The sequence below is a fragment of the Ailuropoda melanoleuca genome, chromosome 14, assembly GCF_002007445.2.
Source record: "Ailuropoda melanoleuca isolate Jingjing chromosome 14, ASM200744v2, whole genome shotgun sequence".
NCBI classification, from domain to species: domain Eukaryota; kingdom Metazoa; phylum Chordata; class Mammalia; order Carnivora; family Ursidae; genus Ailuropoda; species Ailuropoda melanoleuca.
The window spans coordinates 83,222,257-83,228,357 of NC_048231.1; positions in this window are offsets into that span (position 1 = coordinate 83,222,257).

Sequence of the window (6,101 nt, forward strand, 5' to 3'; positions counted from 1 at the left end):
AATGAGAAATCTATATAGATAATATATGTTAATAAACATAATTTTTTGGAAGGAAATAAAAGAATATTGGGCAGATCGACCTACGCTAAAATGATCTCCAAAACATGCTGTTGAGTGAAAAGTGAGAATTAGTATGTTACTGTTAGTATGAGAAAGGGAATATATTTGTACACATATGCTTGCACGTGCATAGAACAGGGAAGAATACCCAAGACATTTTCACAAAAATTGCCTGTGGGGTAGAAATCTGAGAAACCAAGGGGAGAAGAACACTTACTTTTTCATACTTTTTTTTTATATCTACAGTTTTGTAATTTTACTACATGTCTGTATTATTTAAAATATATATTATAAGTAGGGGCGCCTGGGTGGCACAGCGGTTAAGCGTCTGCCTTCGGCTCAGGGCGTGATCCTGGAGTTCTGGGATCAAGCCCCACATCAGGCTCCTCTGCTGGGAGCCTGCTTCTTCTTCCCACTCCCCCTGCTTGTGTTCCCTCTCTCACTGGCTGTCTCTCTCTGTCAAATAAATAAATAAAATCTTAAAAAAATACATATATATTATAAGTAAATATAGCTCACAAAGTATTGCTGATCTACAACCTGAGTTGAGGTAACTAACATAAACTAATATAAACTAGTCTGAACTAGTAGAAGTCTGAACTAGGATAACAGAATCCATTGCCAGACCCAAAGTCATGAAGACTTCCCCTATGTTTTCTTTCAAGATTTTTTATAATTTTAGCTCTTATATTTAGATTGTTGATCCATTTTGAGTCCATTTTTGTATGTGGTATGTGGTAGGACTCTAACTTTATCAGAACCACTGACTTCTGTTTTGGTTAAAAAAATTTTTTGGTAGGAGAAATGAAACGCAAGGAGCTGCGGGGGTTCCCCATCGCTAGCCCTATGAAGTCACCTGAGGAACTTTCCATCTCCTGATGCCCTGGCTGTGCCTGAGACCAAGTCTATCACATCTCTGGAGGTGAGCCCCAGCATCCGTAATTTTAAAGCTCGCCCAGTAATTCCAATGGGTGGTCACTGAACTAGGGTGAGTCCTGACCAGTCACCATGGTTTGCCCCGCAATATGGTGATTTATAATAAATATATGCTTGGTCTTTGTCCCTGTTCCTGGCACAGCGCTTCTAAACCCTTTAGAATTTCCCAAGCAATTACAGCGATCTAGGCATCTTTTGTCATGTTAATGAGGCAACTTTCAGAAAGCCCTTTCTCACAGAAGGGTGGAGCTGGTTGCCAGGGGAACGAGCTCTGTGATTGGAGGGTTGGTAACTTCAGTCCTCTCCCTTCTCTTGGGAGGCCGGAAAGGCTGGAGACGGAGTTCAACAACCATTGGTCAATGATTGAATCAATTGTGCCTAGGTAAAATGAAGCCTGGACAAAACCCCAAAAGGAGGGGGTTTAGAGAGCTTCCGGTTGTTGAACACATGGTGATCTGGGGAGAGTGGCACACTCAGGGCCTAGAAGCTTTATGCCCTTTCCCCATACATCACCCATCTGGCTTTTCCTGAGTTATGTCCTTTTATAATAAACTGGTCACTCAGTAAGTGTTTCTCTGATTTCTGTGAGCCATTCTGGCAAATTCCTCAAAACCAAGGAGGGGGCTGCAGGAACATCCAGTCTATAGCTGGTTGGTTACAAGCACAGGTGACAACCCAGACTTGCAACTGACATCTAAAGGAAAGGGATTGGGGACTGTCTTGTAGGACGGAGCCCTTAACCTGTGAGCCCGACCCTATCTCTAAGTAGATAGTTCAGAATTGAATTATAGGACTCCCAGTTGGTATCTGCTGAGGATTGGAGACTTGATTGGTGATGTGGGAAAAATACACACTGGAGCCTGGACCTGAGGGGTTTCCTGGGACATGGGATTTTGCGTGCCAAGAGCAGGGAAGTCCCAGGCAAACCTGGACATGTTGGCCACCCTACTTATTGGACTTGAACTGTAAACTTATTTAAACACGGGTGGCTGACACAACCTAGCCCTGTTAAACAGCTGTGCTTTGGAACATTTGACTCTGTTTGACGTGAAGGTGTGTTGGGATTTGGTTTCTCCACTGTCTTTGCCCCTCCACCCCTGCGGTTCTCATAATGGTCTATTGGTCAGAAGACACTGGAGAGATTCATGAAAACACTCCTCACCCCCCACCCCTAGGCTCTGTTTCTTCTTCACCTCTGGCCAGGGGGATCTCAAATAAAAGCCCAGAAAAAAGATCACCCCCACCAATTAGTTATATTTTCTTTGTTTGAATAAAGGCATTCCCGTAAGTTTTGCATTCCATTAAGCCAGCGGTTCTCACACCTGTCTGTGCTAGAATCACCCGGAGGACTTGTTAAAACCCAGATGCCCAGCCCTGATCCCCAGAGTTTCTGACTCTGTACATGTGAAGCAGGGCCCCAGATCCACATTTCTAACAAGCTCCCAGGTAATAGCGGGGTGCTGCTGGTCTGGGGACCATACTGGGAAAATCACTGCATTAAGAGAAAGAAACCACACTATTACTATGCCAGTCTTCTCCAGAATGAAGGGATTTAAAAATTCACACTGGGGCCAAACATGCTTGGTTGTTTCTTTTGGGGGTTTTCCGCCCACCGCCTTCTGTTTCAGTAGGTTCATTGGGTTGAATGCTCCTGATCAGAGTTGAGAAGCACCTGGCTGTGGGTAGTGGGAGCTTAAAAGAAGCAAAGTTGGTAAAGCTGGGGGCTGCTCCCGAAGGAGGCCTCATTATAAAACAGCTGGTATCTCTGTTCTGAGGCATGAAGATCCCACCAGAGGCTTCTCTCACGGAGAAGGAGAGCAAAGCTGGTTTGCCGTTCATTACGCTGGACATCTCTTGTAGGACTAGCATAGCAGGTAAGGGGGTTTAGCCACCCAAAACGTCTGCTCCAGGCTTCGGAAGCCAAGCGTCCAGCCCTGTCACCTCTTAATAGGCATGTTTAGAATTTAAGGCCATGGACGGCTCTCACACCATGCCAAGGATGTGAGGGTTGAGGGCTCCACACGATGGATTCAGTACGTGGTTAGGAAAACGCCCAGGGCTCCACCTCTAGCTCCCACCTCTGCTAGCAAGCCCTTCCTACCTCCCTGCGTCTCCATTACAAGATGAAACTATGATCCAGTTCAATCATACAGCTCGTGAGGGCTCATCTCCATTCCTGGTGCAGGAAAAACAAAACATTTCCTCTGACATTAGAATCCGCCACAGCGCTTGTTAGGAACTCCAGGCCCACCCCGTCGTTACTGGGTCAGAGTCTCAGCGCGCAGGGCCTGAGCACTGCTTTTTTTTTTTTTTTTACTGCCTCTACAGTGGATCTTAAATAACTCCAGAAGTGGCATACTCCACACATCGGGAGAGACCCCAGCAGTCAGAGGAGCAGCTGGGACCAAGAGGGTAAGAGAGGAGAGAGTGTCAGTCTTTGCCGAGGACACAGTATTGACAGCCTGTGTTCGTGAATCACGTTGAATTTCTTTCACAATAAAAATCACATTGAGCTGTACAGGCTATGATCTGTACACTCTTCTTGAATACTATTCTTACATTAAACATTTTTATTAAAAGGGAAAACAAACATAAAAGTTACTTTGGGGGTCCCAAGGCCCCTCACTTGGAGCTTTGTGGGTCTTGAGCTCGCTGCTCCCACTACCCACGCTGCTCCCACTACCCACTACCCACGGGACCTCCTTCCTGCCTTCAGTGTCCTCCTCCCTTCTCCTTTCCAACACTTAAGTCCTTTAGACCCAATCCAATCAAACGAAAGGATAATTTCCATCCGTTGGCTTGCAGGATCGCAGACAGGAGCATTCTGAACACAGTCTATGGATTCAAAGATTTCTTAGGTGTGTGAACCCCCAGCTGCAAGCCCACTCACCCCCACACTTTGCTAGGAGGAATTAGGTATTTCTGGTGGGTTGCTCAGGTCATCCCAGGTGCCCAGGCCGGCGTGACTGAGTCTGGGAGGCCACCTGGAGGCCACTTCGAAGCCAAAGGCACGGCTCTGCTTATTGTTTCATTCATCCCTGTGTGCTTCTTCCATGTGTTCTTCCTGTGGGAAGTGCTTTCTANCTTCCTGTGGGAAGTGCTTTCTGCTAATCCTTGTCCCCCATTTTTCATCATTTCTGAGACCCTGGAGCTTGTCTTCATCACACGTGATTTCTACCTGGTCTTCCTGAACAGACATGGATTTAGGGCGACCTAGAAAATTGCTTTGTACTTGAGGCTGACTCCCAAATGCCTCTGTAAATTTAAATCCTGACTCAAAATATTGGTTTTGTGGTCAATAATCCTTTTACTTAGTGAAGCCAAGAGGTATATTATGAAGGCCAAAATTACAAAACACTTTGATCGTTTCTGTAAATCAAGGGGAAGACAGTTAGATTTCTTTTTTTTTCCAGGGGGGAGGGGCAGAGGGGAGGGAGAGAAAGAATCTCCAGCAGGCTCCATGCCTACCATTGAGCCCAACGCAGGGCTCGATCTCACGACCCTGAGACCATGACCTGAACTGAAATCAAGAGTCATCTGCTTAACCAACTGAGCCACCCAGGCGTCCCAAAACTGTTAGACTTCTACTGACACTGACCTTATTAATCATCATAATAATATTAACAGCTACCATGTATTGGGCACTGTGTATGCTAGGTACCACATTTAGCACTTTGTACACACCGCCGGAGAAGCTGTTTTGGCTGACCGCTGCTGAGCNGGCTGACCTCTGCTGAGCCAGCTTGCCAGGGGAGCCATATTCTTCAGGCCCTCCATGAACTGCACCAACCAGCGTGTGTGGCTGATGGCATCCACTCCTCACTTTTGCTCCCTGTTCCTTTTATGCTGACCAAGAACCAGTTTCTGACACCTGTATTTGTTATCATAACTGTGGCATTTAAACATTTTAGAAATTGATGATAAATGAATACACTAAGAAAGGAAGTTGTTTCTATGAATGCAAAATGGAATGTTCTGGAAAGATCCAACAATGGAAAGCTGCTCGAAACTTGCTGTCTGCTTAGAAACGGGGTGGACAGTAAACATTTGGAAAGAGTCCTCATGGAATGATGACTAGAACCTGAATGGCGGCACAGAAGTGACTATACAGGTCTCCCCAGGTGCCTTTCAGCTCTTGTTCCACTGAAAGAAACCAAAACCAGAACTCACAGATGATGTGTGCACCTTATGCAAGACACCTCAAAATCCACCGGCTTGTGGATCCATAGTCAAAGACAAGACCACCCCCTGCATCAAAGACTGGAGAAGTCTATGTTTTAAGGTAAAATATTTGAGACGTGCGTCATATTCTCTGACTCTCTGCTTTCACCAACTTCTTCCATTAGCTCTCTCAAATCCAACCTTCCAAAGAAGAGGCTTTTCTTGAGTTTAATTTAATCTTCACAGTAATCTTGAGAGGTCAGTTTAATTATGTCCGTTTTAGCAAAGAGGGAAATGAGCTTAGAGTAATGTAAAGGACTCAGGTCAAATCGCTAGTAACAAAGGGCAGAGATCCAGCATTTGTATTTCTGTGTGCAAAGTATCACTGTGTGCACAGGATCAGTGTGTGCAAAACTAACATCCAGGGGCGCCTGGGTGGCACAATACTTAAGAGTCTGCCTTCGGCTCAGGGCGTGATCCCAGGGTCCTGGGATCGAGCCCCACATCAGGCTCCTCTGCTGGGAGCCTGCTTCTTCCTCTCCCACTCCCCCTGCTTGTGTTCCCTGTCTCACTGGCTGTCTCTCTCTGTCAAATAAATAAATAAAATCTTTAAACAAACAAACAAAAAAAAACCCCTAATGTCCAGTCTCCATACAGCGCCCTGCACGCTCAGAGGGGAAGGACAGGTTGTGTCCACGATTCAGTCTGAAGCACCAATATCTCACCTTCAGGCCCCCTCCCCCCTTCCTAAAGCTCTTTGATGCCTGGATACAAGGATCTATAATCCATCTATTGGGCAGAGGTGGACTGACATAGTTTGTGAAAAGAAGAAAGATTGACTTCATGGCCAGCATCGCCCACTTCAGTGTTGCAAAGAGAAGGTCAGCTGCCCTTGATGTCAGCGACCCCAGTGACATTCCAAAACCGCTCGGGGAAGCCCCGAT